The following is a 17797-nucleotide window of genomic DNA, read 5'->3' on the forward strand; positions in this document are numbered from 1 at the left end:
GCGGATGGTGGAGCTCTCCCGAGGTCTGAGGAGGAGAGTCAGGTGAAGAGGGAAGGTTTTTTTTTTTTCCTTTAATTTTTTCTTTTTCAGAGCCGCTTGTTTCCTGCTTCTTTCAAAACCGAAATAGACAACAATGTGCGGGGTGGGGGGGACCCAAGAGGTGCTGTTTTGTTGTTGTTGTTGTTCACTTGTGGGGCCTTGTTGAGGGTCTTGTTATTTTTATCTTCGTACAACGGTGAACTTTTCCCATCTCCCATTCCCTTCATTTTTGCCCCTCTTTGCCTTGTGCTAAATGGGCTGCTCTTCTTTACCATCATCAGCTGCACCGTTTCCTTTTTTTCTTTTTAAACTGTGTTTTCTTTGTGCTGCAGTCTTAATATCCATTCAGCACTCTCCCCCCACTCCTTTCTTCTCCCCCCTATACCGCTTACACACTCTCACACACACACACACACACGCACACACACACTCACACACTCACGCTGAAACCTGGGGCCTCTTCGCTGGAGAGTGCTACGCTGGGAAAGATTTTTTTTTAAGTCTTTCCCCTCTTTTTTTTGATGTCTGTGTGTGCTTGTGATTTAAACCGGATGCAGGGCATCAGTGATACTTGGGTTAGTAGTTATTGACAGTGCTTTATCCTTCATGTGGAGGTGGGAGGGGTAGTAGTGAGGTTCCATTTCACTTTCATGAACCTCCTTCCCCCACAGTGGAGTGTTAACAATTTTCATTGTGGTTATAAGACTTTGTGCGTGATAAACAGGGAAAGGACGTGAGGAAGCTTTGTGAGAACTCAGTTTACATTGTTATTTATGACAGTTATGGTACTTTAAAGAGTTTTTTTCTCTTCATCTTCTCTGTTCGTTTTTCTTTGAGAGTTGAAATTGAAGTCAAGTTGTTCATAAAGAATGTATGAAGCTTCTCAACTTGAAACGTGTGTATATTTCACTTTCTTTATGGTTGTTAAAATCTAGGCATATGTGTACTTAACATATTATTTATTTTTGGTTTTTGGACAATGCCATAAACCTGATGAGAAGAGAGAAGAAGAGAGAACTTTCTCCTTTTTTAAGTCTCTTTTTAAAAAAATCCATTTTTCTCTGTAGATTTGAATACTTAACACTTCTCAAGTAATAGAGCTCTTGGTTAGAGGGAACCCAGTTTTCCATATCCTGAGTTTGTTCATTTTTCAGCCTATCGTTTAATTAATAGATTATCAGTAATGAGTTTTGATAATGAATGTGTGCTAAAACAAATAACTTATATTCGCACATATTGAAGTTTCCAATTTGGAATAAAATACTTATTTAAATAACCTTCTTCTAACTAATCATATATTGATTTACCTGACAGAGCAACCTGTGAATAATGTGATCGTATTAATTATTCTTGAGATTGTCAATGAGCAAGTTGATAATTGTAATGCTATTAAGGCTAATACTTTGTAAAATGAGAGTTGGGATTTTTAAAAAACTTAAAAAAAATCTTTCAATTCATTTCCTTGTGATTACTGTTTTAAATGCGGATGATATTTTGTTCTGAAAGAAGTCTTTCTCAGAGTACCCAAATTCCTTTATATTTATTCATCCCCTCTCCAACTTGAGTTTCATGCAAATCTCGAATACTAACTTGTATTTTTTTTCTGTTCAGATGAGTGTCATGCTTGAACACTTTTGGATGGTGAAGCTCCTGAGCCCTATAAACTCTCTCTGAAGTTAATAGGAATTTTGCTGTCTTGAAACAGTTTTAGACCTTATGACATTTGCATAATAGGTTTTCAGCTGAGTAGATTATATGCTATAATGTTATGGTTTAATATTTTTATTTCATAGTGTCCAAGAACTTATTTGAGGCATTTCACTCATTTCACAGTTATCTCAGATTCAATGATGTAAACTTCCATTCACAAGTTGATTTGAGAGCAGAACTTAAATTGAATTCTATTATCCATTTTTAAAAGCACATAGTATAGTATAAAGTTGCTGTTAGAGGTGCTTTGGGCTCACATATGTCAATATTATTCATATGGATTGAGAAAATAATAATTAGAAATACTAGCAAATGACAAAATTTTAAGTTTAACACAAGGGTAAATACTTAGCGCTTCGTTTATTCTTTCTGTGATATTTTTCCTAGGAGGGACTATATTGTGTTTTGGTATTCTTCTGTGTTCTCATTTTTAGACTAATAGAAATCTCTGAAAGTGAGTCACTACACTTTAAAACAAAAACTATTAAATAGGAGTCACTTGTAGCTTGTCTTTAGCAGCGGAATATCTGATTCATTTTATGCCATAATGCCTATCTCACTCTTTTTATATTGTTTTGCCTGTGAATTGCATTAACTGAGATAGGCATATTTTGTAGTACATTTTCATGTATAATATAGTAAATTAAAATGCATTCTTAAAATGCATCATTCCATAATGTTTTTATTATATGGGGTAATTATGCCTAATTTAAAAAATAGTATATCGTTCCTCCAGTGTTCAAATAGTTTTGTACTCCACTTTGATACTAAAAAGGTTTATAGTTTACAAGTTTAACTTACTTTAACCCTAAACAAACAGTTTTTTTTACCTTAAAGTTAATATGGTAAATTTTTTACCATTAAAAATTAGCAATTAAAAATGAGTGAATTATAAATCAAGATAGATTCAATGTATTATTTAAATGTCGTGTTACTTTTTGTTAACATGTTTCATTATTGTGGAGAAAGTTGATGTTGTGTGTGCTTTCCTCTAACTCCAACTGAAGAAATCAGTAGGTGGAGTATGATTTTTGCTTTTCAAATTTGAGAGAGAGAGAGAGAGAGAGAGAGAGAGAGATTGATTGAGATTGAGATTAAAAGGGCGGATATAGCATCAGATGTGTGGGAAGAGTTAAAAACAAAAACAAAAACTTGTCCAAACAGTAATAGTTACTTTGTTCTTGGTATTATAGTGAGACTATGTTACAAGAAATGAGAATACTAAAGAAGTAAACTTTTAAATTATGAAGAATGTGGTTTTTTTCCCCTTTGTTTTGTTTTTATGTTGAGCATTGGCCTAAAAAGCTTCTACTCCTAGTTACTTTAAAAATAATTAATTTCCCTAATGGAACCATTTGCCTTTAACTATGGTATAAATTCCCAGTAGCCATCAAAAAGCAGATTTTAAATTCCTCTCTGTTTACAGGTGCATAGTGTTCCCATATTTTGGAAATCCAAGATTAAGTGGATTTGACTAAATCTAGCTTGTTAGGGACAGATGGCTGCTTTAAACAGGTGTCACTTTCATTTCTAGTGCATTGTTTGGGACTTCCAGTGGTTCACAAAAGGGCTGTCTAAAGCAGGTGGCATCCTTTGCTTTGTCCTTAGTAAAATACACTTTGGAGTTAATTATTTTCCTAGGAAGAGTTTTTTCTAAAGTAAAAGTTTTGAATTATTCAAATTCAGATTTGTAATTTAACTTAATTTTTTATTTCTGAATGTTATTCTATTTCCAAGCAGTAAAAGTTTCAGATCCTTTCACAAAACACTTAAAAATTCTTAAAAGTAATGGTAAATTCCTTTTGAAGCCAGAAAAAGTACCCAGGGGCACTTTACACAGTGAAATTTATCTGAAGCAAAAAGCCAAGGTAGATTTGAATAAAGTAAGATTTGTTTACCATGACAAGTTAACTTTTGCCATCGTATACTTAAAGAATTTTTTGGAAAGCATTATTTTACTTTGATAAATGGAAACCAGCATTGTTTTTGTTGCTTCATTATTTTAAATATTTTCAAACTAAAACATTTTCCTCATCTACTTCAGTTGTTACTATAAAGTTTTTAGTGCTTTTTTTAAATGAAAATTGTTTTTAAGCATTAATGTTTAAAAATACGTACTGAAGTAAATAAAAGAATAATAACATTGATTTCTAAGATTCCTTTTTACTCTGATTTTTTTTTTGTTGGAATTTTATACATCTTATAACAGATGCACCAGAGGGTGCTGTGCTGTTTACAACATGAGATTACTATCACTAAGAATGTGAACTGATTAGAACTTTATTTAAAGAAAAAATTAATTATGTATTCACTCAAGCATATAATAGCCTTATTTTTATGGATTTTAAACTTAGTATACTGTCTTAATTGGCAGCTTTATATCAAAGCCTGCTTTTCTCTGTACTAATATATATTAGCACAACATAAAAATATCAAGATTGACATCTCTAGCATAGTCTAAATGTCAGCAATAGTCTTGTAGGCAGGCACATTGATCATCTAATGCAGGTATTTAGTCTCCATCTCAAAAATCTAGTTTAACTTGAGAATCATGCTATTTTAGCAGTATGGCTTTGCACTTCGTAAATTTGGTACTATGGGCACAAATCATTTACTGTAATTCTTATAACATTTATATAACATAAGTGATATCACTTTTATGGTATAATCTTTTAAAAAAAAAAGCTACCTCAAAAGTATAAGTGGCAATAATACTTACCAGGCTAATTAAATCAACACCAACAATAATATTAAAAATTGTCTAGAGAATTTTAGTCTCTATTTCATGCTATTGAAGTAGTCTGGTTTGAATATTTAATTGGGCTTTATTATCTGAAAAGTTTTAGATTTCATGCCTTACTCTGTGCCATATACTTCTAAACTGAAAGTGACGTATATTGTTTTCTCTACATGAATATTTGTTCAGTGAGAGTTTTTTATGAGAACTGTTAAATCCAATCTTTTGAGCTCTTCTTGCATTATTAATTTTCCTTCATCATCAGTATATATTCTAAAAGACATAACCGAAACAGTGGTAGTATCTTAAGTAGCTTAGAAAGATATGGTTACATCATTTAAACTTTTTTTTCTTTAGATAACAGATTTATCTGTACTGTTATCCCACATTTAACTACAATCAGTAAAATGTGATGTTTTTAAAAATTACCTTTTTTATAAGGCATAGGACTTCATGTGTTGGAATGCCACATACAAAAAAATCCGGAACATCAGTAGAGAATGACAATATTTTAAAATGCTAGTCTTGTTAAAGTAAGCCAGGCATTTGTCTTTTAAAATTTACAGTTTATCAGTTAGTTTGTGCCACTAAGATTTTTAGAGTACAAAACATTATTTCAAAACTTTTATATTTGTTTTATACTTCATGTCAAGGTATAATATGTACTTAATGAAAACAAATCAGTTAAAAACTGAAATATATTTAAAGTATCAAATAGATATATGTTTTGTTATTTAAATAGATCAATGGAAGAAGTATATTGGTTAAAGAACACAGGCATTGGAGTGAGATTTCAGTTGATCTTACTAGGAACTTGGATAAGTTATTTATCTTCACTTAGCCTCAGTTTTCTCATCTGAAAAATAGGATCAATCTTACATGCTTTATGGGGTTCTGTGAAGATCAAAGTGGATAATTCATGTAATGTGCTCTGCTCAGTATTTGCATAATACATGCATAATACGTGTTGGCTTTTATTATTAGAGAATACTAGGAGATACTAATTTTAATCTTTTTTCCATCTAAGAATCATTTTAATATGCTCCTGACCATCTCTTTCCAAATGGGCTCTAAGTTTTGAAAGACTTTGCCCAGTAATCTACACTCATTAAATGATTATTCCCTCCTCCCCTCTTTTCAAAATAAATCAGAGAGAAAGCTATCAACCACAGGTTTGGATTGTCATTTGATAACCAGTCTTGTCATTACACTGAATTAATAGGATATTAGCCCAAAATTATATTTTAGTTTTACTCTGTAGCCCTTATTATAATGGATTTCTTCTACAATAATTGGATAATTCTCCTGCTCCAGGAATTTTAGACTGAAAACCAATGATGCAACATTTGATAAACTCTTACAACTTCTCATTGTCCATTTCATTGTCCAATATATATTTTCCTTTTCACATGTTTTATACGAATTCACTTGAAAACATTTTGAGCCTTATTTATAAGCTTTATACAAAATAGTCAATATGTAATAATGACAATAGTTGTATAAAGATGAGTTCATTAAGCAATTATTCTATGATTTTATAATGCACTGCTAACAATTTTTTAAGGATAGAAAAATGTGTGAGGTCACCGCTAGTATACCTGTAGCAATAAGTAATTTTGGAATAATTTGCCAACCTTAATCTTGAAGTATAAAGTAACCTTGCAACATTATGCAGTAAAACATAATATGAAATTGTAGAAGAAACATGTCAACTTTGGCTCCATTTCTTTGAATATTAAAGATGTTTAAAGAAACATTTCAGTTGGCTGCTTTATATAAAGTTGCTATTTAGCAGTGTACTATGAATCCATTTAAGCATTTCGATTAAGAGTTGAATATTTTCTCATTTTAGAGTAATCTAAAATAGCTATAATCTTTCTAAAACTGGAAATACGATTTATACATTCCAGTTGAAAATTTATCTGAAACTTGTGTCATCTTTTTTGCTGAAGCATTGTGTATTGTACAGGCTTTTTGCTTGCTTTCCTTATCTTACCTGTTCCTATCCTCCCCAGTACTGTTAACTGTTTAATTAATTATATGACTTCTTTTACATTATTTTTTATATACGATTAGCTCCAACATACAGAGTAGGTAGACTCATTCAGCTCAGCCATCTCCTCTGCTTCCTTTCTCCAATGAATTTGACATATATTTTTAAAGGAACTTTTGGAAATGCAGCCTAGATGGTAAGGTTAAATATTATTATTACCATTTTCAATCTATTATTACAATTTCTATATATCTGACTGCCCTCTTGAACAAATACATATCCTTGTTCCGCTAATGATATACTTGAATGTGATTTTGCTTCAGTAGGCTCCCTTCCTAGTCCTGACTGTGTTCTGGCCTCTAGGTTAAATCTCTAGTCTAGTTTAAAAATACTGTGTGCACAGTCACATATGCCTGCTTATTTCTGACTCTTAACTCCTGGATTTTTCTTTCTCATTACTTTTATTAGAAACTATAATCCCAATCAGTACTGCTTGCCTTTGCTTTATAGTAGGGGTCCCCAACCCCTGGGCTGAGGACTGGTATAGGTTTGTGGCCTGTTAGGAACCAAGCTGCATAGCATGAGGTGAGTGGCAGGCAAAGGAGTGAAGATTCATCTGTATTTGCACCTGCTCCTAGCATCACTGCCTCAGCTTCACCACAGATCATCAGGCATTAGATTCTCATAGGAGCACTGGTCCCTGGTGCCAAAAAGGTTGGGGACCGCTGCTTTATAGTAGCTGGTCAAGACTACCAGAGGTTCCTGATGCTTCCTTTTTAGGCAAAAATGGGTAAGGACTAATAGGAGCCCAGGAAAACTTATGAGTGAGGCTGGCTGAAAATAAAAGTACATTAGTCGATGAGAGGAAACAATATTGAGAGGTTATGTGGAAGGAGAAAGGAGAGCAGTGGCTAGGCTGAGAAAGAAAGGTCTTTAAAGGTGCCAGCCAAAGGAAGGTAAAAAGGAGAAAACAAAATTTCTGTTCTGGTATTCAGTGTCACTAACTGTAAAATCTTAGTCTAGTTACTTAAACCCTCTAGGTCTCAGTTTCTTCATCTGTAAAATGAAACGATAGGCTGTGTGGTCTCTAAAGCCCTTTCTTGCACTAATAGTCTATGATTCCATGGCAAGATTGGCACTGGGGAAAGAGAAACAAGCCAGTAACATGGGGCCAGGCATTGGTGTTTTCCTTGCAGATGGACTCAAAGGGTGGCATTTTGCTTGCCTATCATTTCTTCTGATAAGAACAACAAAGAAAGAAAACCCAGAGCCTGGGTCTAGCATAATGGCCATACCTGTGGCATAATCTCAGAAGGTTCCGCCATTTCACTTGTCTCCTTAGAGAACTGTGGCCAAATGCCCTGATTTCCTCACCCACGTAGGAATTAGCTGAGTCTCACAGCTTGAGCTCCTGCCAAGCCAGCTCCTCTATGTCTGTGTGCCAGACAAGTGTCTGACAGTTGGGACTTCTGCCTGTTGCTCACCAATGAGATATTTAAAACAGGATATAATTTCTCAAGTATGTGGATAGGCAATTAGAGAAAGAGAGAGGGATTTTTGAGTTTTCTCATCATAAACAATAAAAATTAATTTAAGTTTCTGTTTATCTCATTTTTCAACATTTCTTTTCCAGTTATTAAACCTTGACTTTTTCTTCCCTTAATGTTATTCAGCTGGTTTGGAAAGAACTAAAGTCTTGTCAAGGAGTCTGAGCAAGTTCTGAGGGCCTTTGGAGTACTTTGATACCCCACTGTGGGAAGCATTGCCACCATCCACACTAGTAGTCTTTTGTTTTTTCATTGGTAATACTTACTGCTTTTCTTTTTTTTCCTGAATATTGTTTATACTTGGACAAGCATTTTTTTTTTTTTAGCAGAAACATTGTGTCTTTTGGTCAAGAAATGTACATTTCCATAAAATTTTACTTTAATGTTAATTTGCTAGTAGACTTAAGATTTTAGAGCTTTGCAGACTATGAAAGGAAGCATATTTTCATTAGTTCAAGATAAGTCTTATGTTCTATATCTCACTTCTTAATCTAACAAAGAGTGTGAAAGATTAATAGATTAGAATTATTGTTGCATTTAAAATTATTTTAAATGATTTTTTACTAATATAAACATTCTAATATCTGAACTACATTCAGATTCATATGCTTGATAAGCATTTTTACATTTTAATACAGTAACTATTATCATTAAAAATGTATCTTGGCCCTCTTCAGTCTCCATCAGCATAGTTTATCTTAATGTGCAAAACCGTTTTAGAAACACTGCTGTTTTGGGTTGTTTCTTTCTCCCATACTTTTGTTGGGGAGAGGGTGAGGGAGCTTGCTAGAGAGAGGCAGGAAGAAGCAGATACATTTAGAAATTACATCCTGTTTCCATTGTTAACTATTAGTGCATTGCATATTCTACCCAGTTTGTTTTCTTGATCTATGAGGTTTGGCCAGGATAGGGCTTGAGGCGGGGATTGGGAGTGTGGGGAGAGGGAGAAAGAAGTGATTAAGGTGATCAGTGTTTTTTCCATCTCTTTCCTTTCCTGCTATATTATTGAATAGAGTGCATATACTTTTGTGAGGTTAGGCATCTTATTACTCTATATTTGTGATTCTTTTTTCCCCTAAAGACTGACTGTACTGTATGTCTATCCTTTAGTATACTAGTGGATGTGCAATAATATCATTATAAGGAGCCTATATTGTGGTTTAGTCATGCACTGCTTTAGAAAGGTAGGAATAAGAGAGAGTAGTGAGAAAATCTAGTTTGTGTGCCAGGTGACAGAAATAATGCCTTAAATCCACCTCTCTACATTTTGCTTTGGGTAGGTTATTTTGTGGATTCATTTTTTTTTTTTTTCTTTTTTCAATTGATCCTTAGTTTTTCCCCTGCTCCTATTTAGTCTAATATTTTAAAGAATCAAAGAGTATAATCTGTCACATCAGGCTTTCACTGATTGGCGTATATCTGATGATAGTTTTGGAGATGATTTTAATGAAGTGTCAGCTTAAGGGTCATTAATAAAAAGCACACGAAAAGATACTTTATTAGTGATCTGAAAATCACCTTTGCCATTTAAATTTACAATGTGTATTTTGATGTGCCACAAAGAAAATTCAACATGAAAAATATAGACACAAACACCAGATAAAGTTAGATTCTTTATAACATGATCATATTGCATGCTTCTAAAAGACAGAAAAATGGAATTAAGCTTAGATATTATGTTTTGTGTATATGTGTGTGCAGACCTTTCAAAAATCATTTTAATGTACATTGTACTTGGTGCCATAGGACTTCTGTTAATACCATTTTTGCTCACTTTTTTTTTTTTAATTATACATATAACAGTAGTAGAAAATACTCCAGTGCTGTTTTCTTGAGGCAAAGAAAATTAGGGGAAATGTTTGACTTCAGTTCTTTGAATGATCTTTGTGTGATTTGGGGAACAATGTTTAATAATGCCTCACATTATATGATAATTTTTAGAGGCTACTTTGAATTAATACAGGCCATGAATACTGAAGTCAAATTAAATTATAGTTAAAGGCAAAAATTGTAATTCATTCCAGTTATAGTAGATTAAGATATTGTGCTGCTGACCCAACATTTGATCTGTTCTTTTATTTTTAGAAGTCTGTTGAATTTTGAAATTTAAACCCTTTTAAGTGACGTTGAATGAGGAGAGATCCATAATAGATAGGAATCTAAGTTTCAGCAAAGATTTGAGAACCATATGGCTTGGAAGTGAGGTGGGATTATATTTTTGAAATTGGAAGGCAATGTATTTTAATATTTTGATTGGGTTAGACTTACTTGATCATTTATTGGTGGTGTCAGAAGTGCAAGTGACTGGGGATTGAAGATGTTAAAAGCAATTTATGAGAGGAAGTCATTGTAGTGATCCTGAAACTTCACTTACCTCCAGTCCTACTGCCCTTGATTAAAAGAAATGCTCCATTCTTGGATAATATAAGCCTCGCCTTTATACTGCATTTTTGTTTATTTACATTGCTTCTGGAATTTCCCAAAATCTACAGCACAGTCTTGTACGATGCATTATGTGTGAGTGTTGGAAGTTCCAGGTTACTTGTTGATTTACATACTTGATAAAGAATGCCAATAGCCTACACTCCATGCCCAGAACAATACCTTACTTAATCTGAAGGAATGGGGTAATCCAGGCAGGATCATATAATTGGAAAAACTAGAGTATGAACAATGATTAGTATAATTTAGATAAAAAGGTCATTTTAGAGGCTACATGTATAACAAACCCAGTTTGCCATATTTGGCATATCTAGTAATATTACCACTACTGTTAATAACATTATTTCTAATATTTGATTAAAAAACATTCTAGCAGAGGCCTAAGAGATAACTGGATATATTAGTCTTTAAGTTTGTAGTTTTACATCATTGTCCTTTAGCTTTTACTTTTGAATGAGGATTAAAGGACTTAGATCAATATGTATTTAATGCCAATGCTATTTTGGTTAATTGAGGAATCCTGAAATGACTCAGATTTCTATTAGGTTTTAAGGAGCATTTTGAAAAAAAGAGGAATGAGATAGTAAATATAAAATTACATATTTCCTGCTATGTGGACTTATTTTTTAAAGTTTCAAATTGTAGAATGCTACAGAAGTAATAGAGATATTTGAGAATCAATAAAGATGAAAAAGAAGGGTAGGAGGAGATATTGAACATGTAGTTGGAATTAGTGGAGAATTTTGAAGTAAAGATAAAAATAAGGTAAGATGGATAAATCAAAGTATGAATGGTGAAATAATTTGTTGGTCTTTTTTTTTTTTTTTTTTTTGGAGGGGGGCCTTACTGTGATTTTAACTGATGGGAAGCTGAGGAACAGATTGTACTTAAGTTTCTTTATGGGCACCACATTTTTTGTTTTTATTTGTTGAAAATATAATGAGTCTCTGGGATCTTTGACTATTATTGTATGGAATTTCACTATTACTAAATATTGTGTATAGAAAAGTATTAAATTGAGATGGTACATCAGAGGTTTTTTGTAATTATTTTATTACAGAGTTACTTAATATAAAAATATACAAAATTAATATATTCACTTGAGATATCTGGCTAACTTATCTGATATCTAAAGCAGTTTATATTTGGGAAACCAATATACCATAGTGTGGGAAACTATGTACCATAAATGTATATATTCTTAAAACTCTCTTATTTTAGAACTTTTATAACTTATATCAAGCAGAGAGAATAGTATAATAAATCCCCATGTGCCCATCACACAGATTTTACAATTAGTACTTTTGATGGTTCTTAAGGCTATATAATATGAGATAATTATTAAAAATACTTGAATCCTTATCTTGTGTTGCCTTGAAGAAATTTAAATCTAATGTTAAGAACAGACTCAGTGTAGACTTGAAACAGTGCTTACATCATATTTAAGACAAAATATTTAAGTGTAATTGTGATCATCATGTTGTTTTTTCTCAGTGCAGCAGATTTTTAAATCAGGAAGTTTGTTCTCAGTTTTTGGTCAAGTTTTTTGTTTAGTAATTCCAGTCTCTTCTACTTGAAATCTGACTTATTAGAAAAGGGATTAAGCATAAACAAAGCAGCCTAACGTTTGCAGCACACATGAAAACAATTGTCTTGAGATATATCTCTTAGGTGAAATGGTGCTAATCTTTTGTACATCATTCTTTTAACTTGTTTTTGATTAGATCTGGGTGAACTGCTAAGAGTCATTTTGTAAGTTGATAAGGGAAGAGAACCAAGTATTTTCTAGAATATTTCCTCCAACGGTAGCTACTCAGTTACTTGGACATAACAGTGTAAAGGAAGAGACATCCATTGCTAAGAGCAATGTACTGACAACTTATAATATCATTCACAGCAGTTTAATAGTTCCTAATTCACCAACTCCAGAGAATGAGGAGGATCTCTTAGGTTTTTCTTTGACTAAAATTAGGCAGGTATGAAAAAAGCTTGTTTTTCCAGTGCTAGCGTCTATAAGAAACAAAAATCCATTATTCATGTTGGAAATTATTCTGTAATGAGCAGACTAATATGTATAATCACTAATGATTAATGTCACTTTAATAAATAATACAAAATGTAGATCTAAATCTCTTTATTTAAAAGATGATGTTTCCTTGTTGTTTGAATCTAATTAAATGATTTAGGCATGAAGACGTAAATATATTACATTAAATAAGGCCTGCATTTTTCAGTTATGTTATATCAATTGCTAAACTTCTCTCTGATTCAAAAGATTCCATAGAAATGTATACGACTTAAAATGTTTTGGCTGTCTTTTAAAATATTTCTACTACAGGATAACTAGCCAGACAGAATAGTGAACTGGTATAAAATAATCAAATTAATGATGCACTAATTAAACGATCTTATCCTATAAAGTACAATTTCTTTTCTCAAAGGGTTATAGTTAATTCTTTCTGCCATTAGGAAACATCTGCAAAGGTTTACATTTAATTCTTTCTGCTGTTAGGAAACATCCGAGTTAAGTCATCCTTTATATTAGATTCTTACTTATTTAAGCTTTCCAAAAGTAGGTAGAAGATGTAACATATACAAGAGAATACCAGTATAAAGCTTAATAAGCCAAACAATGCTGGAACTAAACATAAATGTAACCTTGAAAAACAAAAGATTATGGAATATACATGTTAATTTCAGTAATATTTATTGAATATTTTATTATAAACTTAATGCAATATCAATGTAAATATTGTTTGTAATAACTTTTGTGGCTTTAGATACCTTACACTTAAAGTATTATTCAGCTTTTTATTATTTTACACTCAATATAGCATCAATGAAAGCACTGACGATTTTTATTCTAGTGTTTAGAAGTTTTTTTTTTTAATTTCACTACCATTGCATGTATGTCATGTATTAAAAAGAAGCCATTTCCAATATGAGAATAATTGGTCTACTTATTCTATATTGGAGTAACTCCCTAATAGCAAACAGATTAATGTTCTAATTTGGAAGAACCCCATGTAAAACAAAACTTTATCCAAGAATTGCTTTGTATTTTAGAACCTGACCTGTTTGCATAGCAGCTAAGTTTTTGGGTCTGGAACTGGAACAACAAACCTCTATCATGAGTATGACGGGATCAACTTCAGCCTTTCTCCTTTTTCTACTTAAAACTATTCTACTGTCATATTCTTCTACTCATATACTATGTTTGACTCTGTCCAGCCCACCGAAAGGGACATCCAGGGAGCTAGAGTAGAGATTAAAGAGGTGAAAAAGTCTGTCGCTAGAGTTATACATGCTTCCAAATGGTACAAATATGTAGAATTCCAGTAGAGACATAATTAGGATGTTTTATTTTAGAATCAGAATTTTTAAGTTGGAAAAGACTTTGGAAGTTATCTAGCTTAACCCACCACTCTGCCCCCCACTTACTTTAAAGATAGTGAAACAGAGGTAAGTTACTTGCACAATGATACATAACATTTATCAGAGTTGGGGCTGTTGGACTCCAGACTCCGCTCCTCTACCAGTGTTCTGTTATATCAAGCTAGTGCAAAACTTTTATTAAAGGCAAACAACCCAAATGTGCTAACTTTAGTAATCAGAATACTTGTTTATTTTATCTACAAGTTCAAACTCATATTTTTTCTAGGAAAAATAAAGTTTTATAATTCTTAAAAGTATGAATAAATATCTTTAATTTTTATTATCTCCAACTATAATTTTGGCATATGGATCATTAATTGCTTTATTTTAGAATGACATAGAAATAAAATTTCAAATATTTTCACAAATCATCAATTGGCTGTATGTATATTAAGGAGAAGTAACATACTTTCTAGATTTTTTAAAGAAAAATATTATATTTTTGTCACTATCATTTGTATTTCCCCTTACTAGGTGTTAGTGAATTATGCCATAATCACTGTATTGATGTAAATAATTCTCAGATCTGACATGCATCTCTTTACTTTCGATGAGGGTAAGAGTGATTCTAATCATTCCAAAGATTGTAAAAATCCATTGAATTATTAATTTTTAAAATTGAAACATTTGTTCCAGTAGGTCACTCTCTTGTGGAACAAAAGTGAAATACTGGCAGCTGATACCTCTGGTTCAAGCTGAGACTTGCCTGACTGGGCATTAAAGGTGTTGCAGCACCCTTAAGTAAAAGAACCAACAAAATGAGTATGTGAAGGGACTGCCCTTTATTCCATAGCAACAGAAGCAATACCAGCAGTCATGCTATTATGTGACTTCTTATTTTCTTAATCTGAATTTTTGGAAGGATATATTGTTTACTGATTAATAATATGAGATGGTGGTAGGAATAAGATTTTTTCTTATTTTTTCTGTATGTGTATATGTGTGTTTTAGAATTGGAAGTAAATCTATGAGGTCAGGCTTGAACTTAGTTTTGGTATCTTGTTTTATGATAAAGATGCACGATTTGAGCACTAATCCTATTGATTATTTGAAACAATTCTTCTAAGAGAAACCAAGGAAATGATATCTGAACTTTCTAGTTGTAACCCGATGCTCTTACCAGCCTCATCTGTGGCACCAAATCTGAAAGGATACATTTATATAAAACAGGAGTAGGTTTCCTGTAGGAGAAAACCATTTGTCATTTGTTCTTAACAAGGTAAATCCCCATGGACAAACCTTTCTTGTAAAACTGTTCCCTTTGGATTTATCTTTGCCTTCAATAAAAAAGGAGATATGATAAACAAAAGTATGATGAAATATTAGTTAGCTCTTGCATTTTTGCCTAGAAGTTCTTCATTCTTAGTCTTTATGAAAATTTTTAAAATTTAATGCTGCTATTTTATCTGAGTTAAGAGAGACTCAATATAAGGCATTAAATTGATTTTGCTTTCTGTTAATTGAAGAAAACAGTTGTTTTTTTTTTTGGAGGGGGGCAGAATTTAAATCATTTACTTTTAGACTTAATTATACTCCATGATACCTACTGGCCCATAAAACAGAATGGCAAATGTAGATATTAAGAGTGTAATTCATTTGAAAAGAGAATGTTAAACTGTAGGAAGTCTTAAACTGAGATTCGAATATAGAGATTTAGTTACTGGAGTAACTAAATACTATACTGCTCTATTTGTTGGATATAAAGAGGAAGAATCTAAAATGGAATGCATCCTTAATATGTTATGAATTTATAATCTGGACAAATTTTTGCTTAAACTGTTTCCAAATATGGATTATAGAATCTTCTCAAAAGAAAGTACTTTGGATGTGTTAAAAAAGCCCAAAGTTTTATGTTTCTATGGGTCAGAATCTTTCAGGTTTCCTCATTGTCTCTTCATCAGAATCACTTAAGAAATATTAAGTGCCACAAAACTACCACTGTGCTGTTAGGAAGCTTACAGGCTACTGTATATTTTCAAATTTATATTTCACCCTTCTGTTGTGTGACTTCTTTTTTTGGCCATTCAGGCTTTGGCCCTGGGTTTGAATTTTAGTTCTGCTACTGATTAGTGGTTTAACCTTCAGCAGATTACTTAAACTTTGTGAAATAAGGTTACTAAAATATACCTTAAAAGATTGTTTCAAAAATTACATTAGATGACATAGACAAACTGCAGTGTTTTTGACAGGTAACCACTCAGTAAATGGCAGTTGCTATTTACTACCCTATGGTCACCTGAATTCTGCCTTGTCATTTTTCTGTAAACTTGGTTCTCCTTTATTTTTCTTAGAATGTGTTTCCCAGTTTTCTTAAATTCATGTTTCCTAAAGTTACGTAGAATAGTACCTAAGTTGATATGGTCATTTCTAACCCTGATACTGATTGGAGATTATGATTTAGATTTTCATTTGTAAATGTTTGCTCCTTCTCAATTGTCTCAATTTCTGAAGGCAGTAGACTCCACAGCACGTTTTTGAACTCAGCACAAAATCCAATGTCTTTTTCTGGTAGAAGCAATCCGTGAATAATTATTAAGCCTCAAGTTGTTTATCTTTATCTCTAATCAAATTATAGACAATGTATTTAACCATTTTATAATTTTTCTAGCCCTGATTTTATGACCTTTAGAACAATGCAATTCTATTAGTTCAAATGGATTTATTTACTTCCTGTTTTCTACAAGGGATTTAATGGTATGAATTCATGACTTTTGGATATTTCTTCAAATACAGCATCATCTAGTAGGCAGTATATTGGGGCTAACCTTAACCAAGGTCTCATTTCCTCTAATCAAATGATTTTTTTCTCTAATTCTGTATGTATATATAAATTTTATGTGTGTGTATGTATGTGTGGAATTCTAGACTTGCCTGAGATTTCTTCAGTATCTGCCAACAGTAATTTCTTAGTTTCTGAAGTTGGGGAGTGCCTTTTAGGATCCATTATCTTCTTCCTATTTTCTGATTGGCACGGTGTGAGAATTCCTAATGCTGCTTTATGGGAGAGACATGGGGGAGCATTATGAGAACTATGCTTTTTAAGGAGCTGTTTTGAATACCCAAATCTCTTGAGTTTTACCTTTTGCTACCTAACTTCATTGTCCTGTCGGGATGTCAAAAGTACGGAATTATGACTTGAGTTCCAAGCTTACACCAAGGCAAATGGTGGTATGAGAATGGAATTATTACAGTAGTCAGATCTGTGGTTGTATTTGTGATATTCCAGTATGTGGAAAGGTAGGGTTATTTGCTTTGATATTTACTACAGAGATTTTTCTCCTGAAAAAGTTTTTTTATTTTTTTGAAATAATGGAGTTGTCATTCATAAATCCGTCCAGCTCTCTCTCGCTCTTTCTCTCTCTCTCTCTTGGAATGAACAGTCCTGGGTTTGAATTTTAGTTCTTTTAGTTCTCGTTCTCTCTCTCTCTCTCTCTCTCTTTTAAACACCTACAGCACCTGGTATTCCTAGGTGGTCTCCTATCCAAGTTCTAACCAGGCCTGACCCTGCTTAGCTTCTGAGATCAGATGAGATCGGGCTTGTTCAGGGTGGCATGGCCATCGACCAGCTCTCTTTTTAATCAGTGTGTTTTCATTCTGTACTGTCTTTTGAGGTGATTGAGTTTGGTGAATTTACTACCAGTTGTGAAGTCATTTTAACCTTTTTCCAGACTCAAAGGGTTCCCTTCAATTTCTAGAATCAGGTGTACAAGCTCACTTTCACATTTTATATCCATCCATTCATTTATTGAGCAAATTCCAGTATATACAATATGGGTCAAGCAGTCAATCTCTATGGAGACTACCACAGTGAACAAAACTGATCAGATCTCTGACATTGAAAAGCTTACATTCAAACAATTGAGGATGAGGGAGAGAGAAGATAAATGAGTATTA

The 17797-nt window shown here is 32.7% G+C and overlaps 1 protein-coding gene and 1 pseudogene across 3 annotated transcripts in view; one reads left to right on the forward strand and one right to left on the reverse strand.

The window, feature by feature from the left end:
* Nucleotides 1-17797, forward strand: part of RFX3 (regulatory factor X3) — a 260761-nt gene that overhangs the window by 555 nt on the left and 242409 nt on the right. The gene's annotated exons all lie outside the window — the stretch shown is intronic.
* Nucleotides 17348-17466, reverse strand: LOC112485118 (annotated as a pseudogene).

The sequence above is a fragment of the Pteropus alecto genome, unplaced genomic scaffold (assembly GCF_000325575.1).
Source record: "Pteropus alecto unplaced genomic scaffold, ASM32557v1 scaffold95, whole genome shotgun sequence".
NCBI lineage: Eukaryota > Metazoa > Chordata > Mammalia > Chiroptera > Pteropodidae > Pteropus > Pteropus alecto.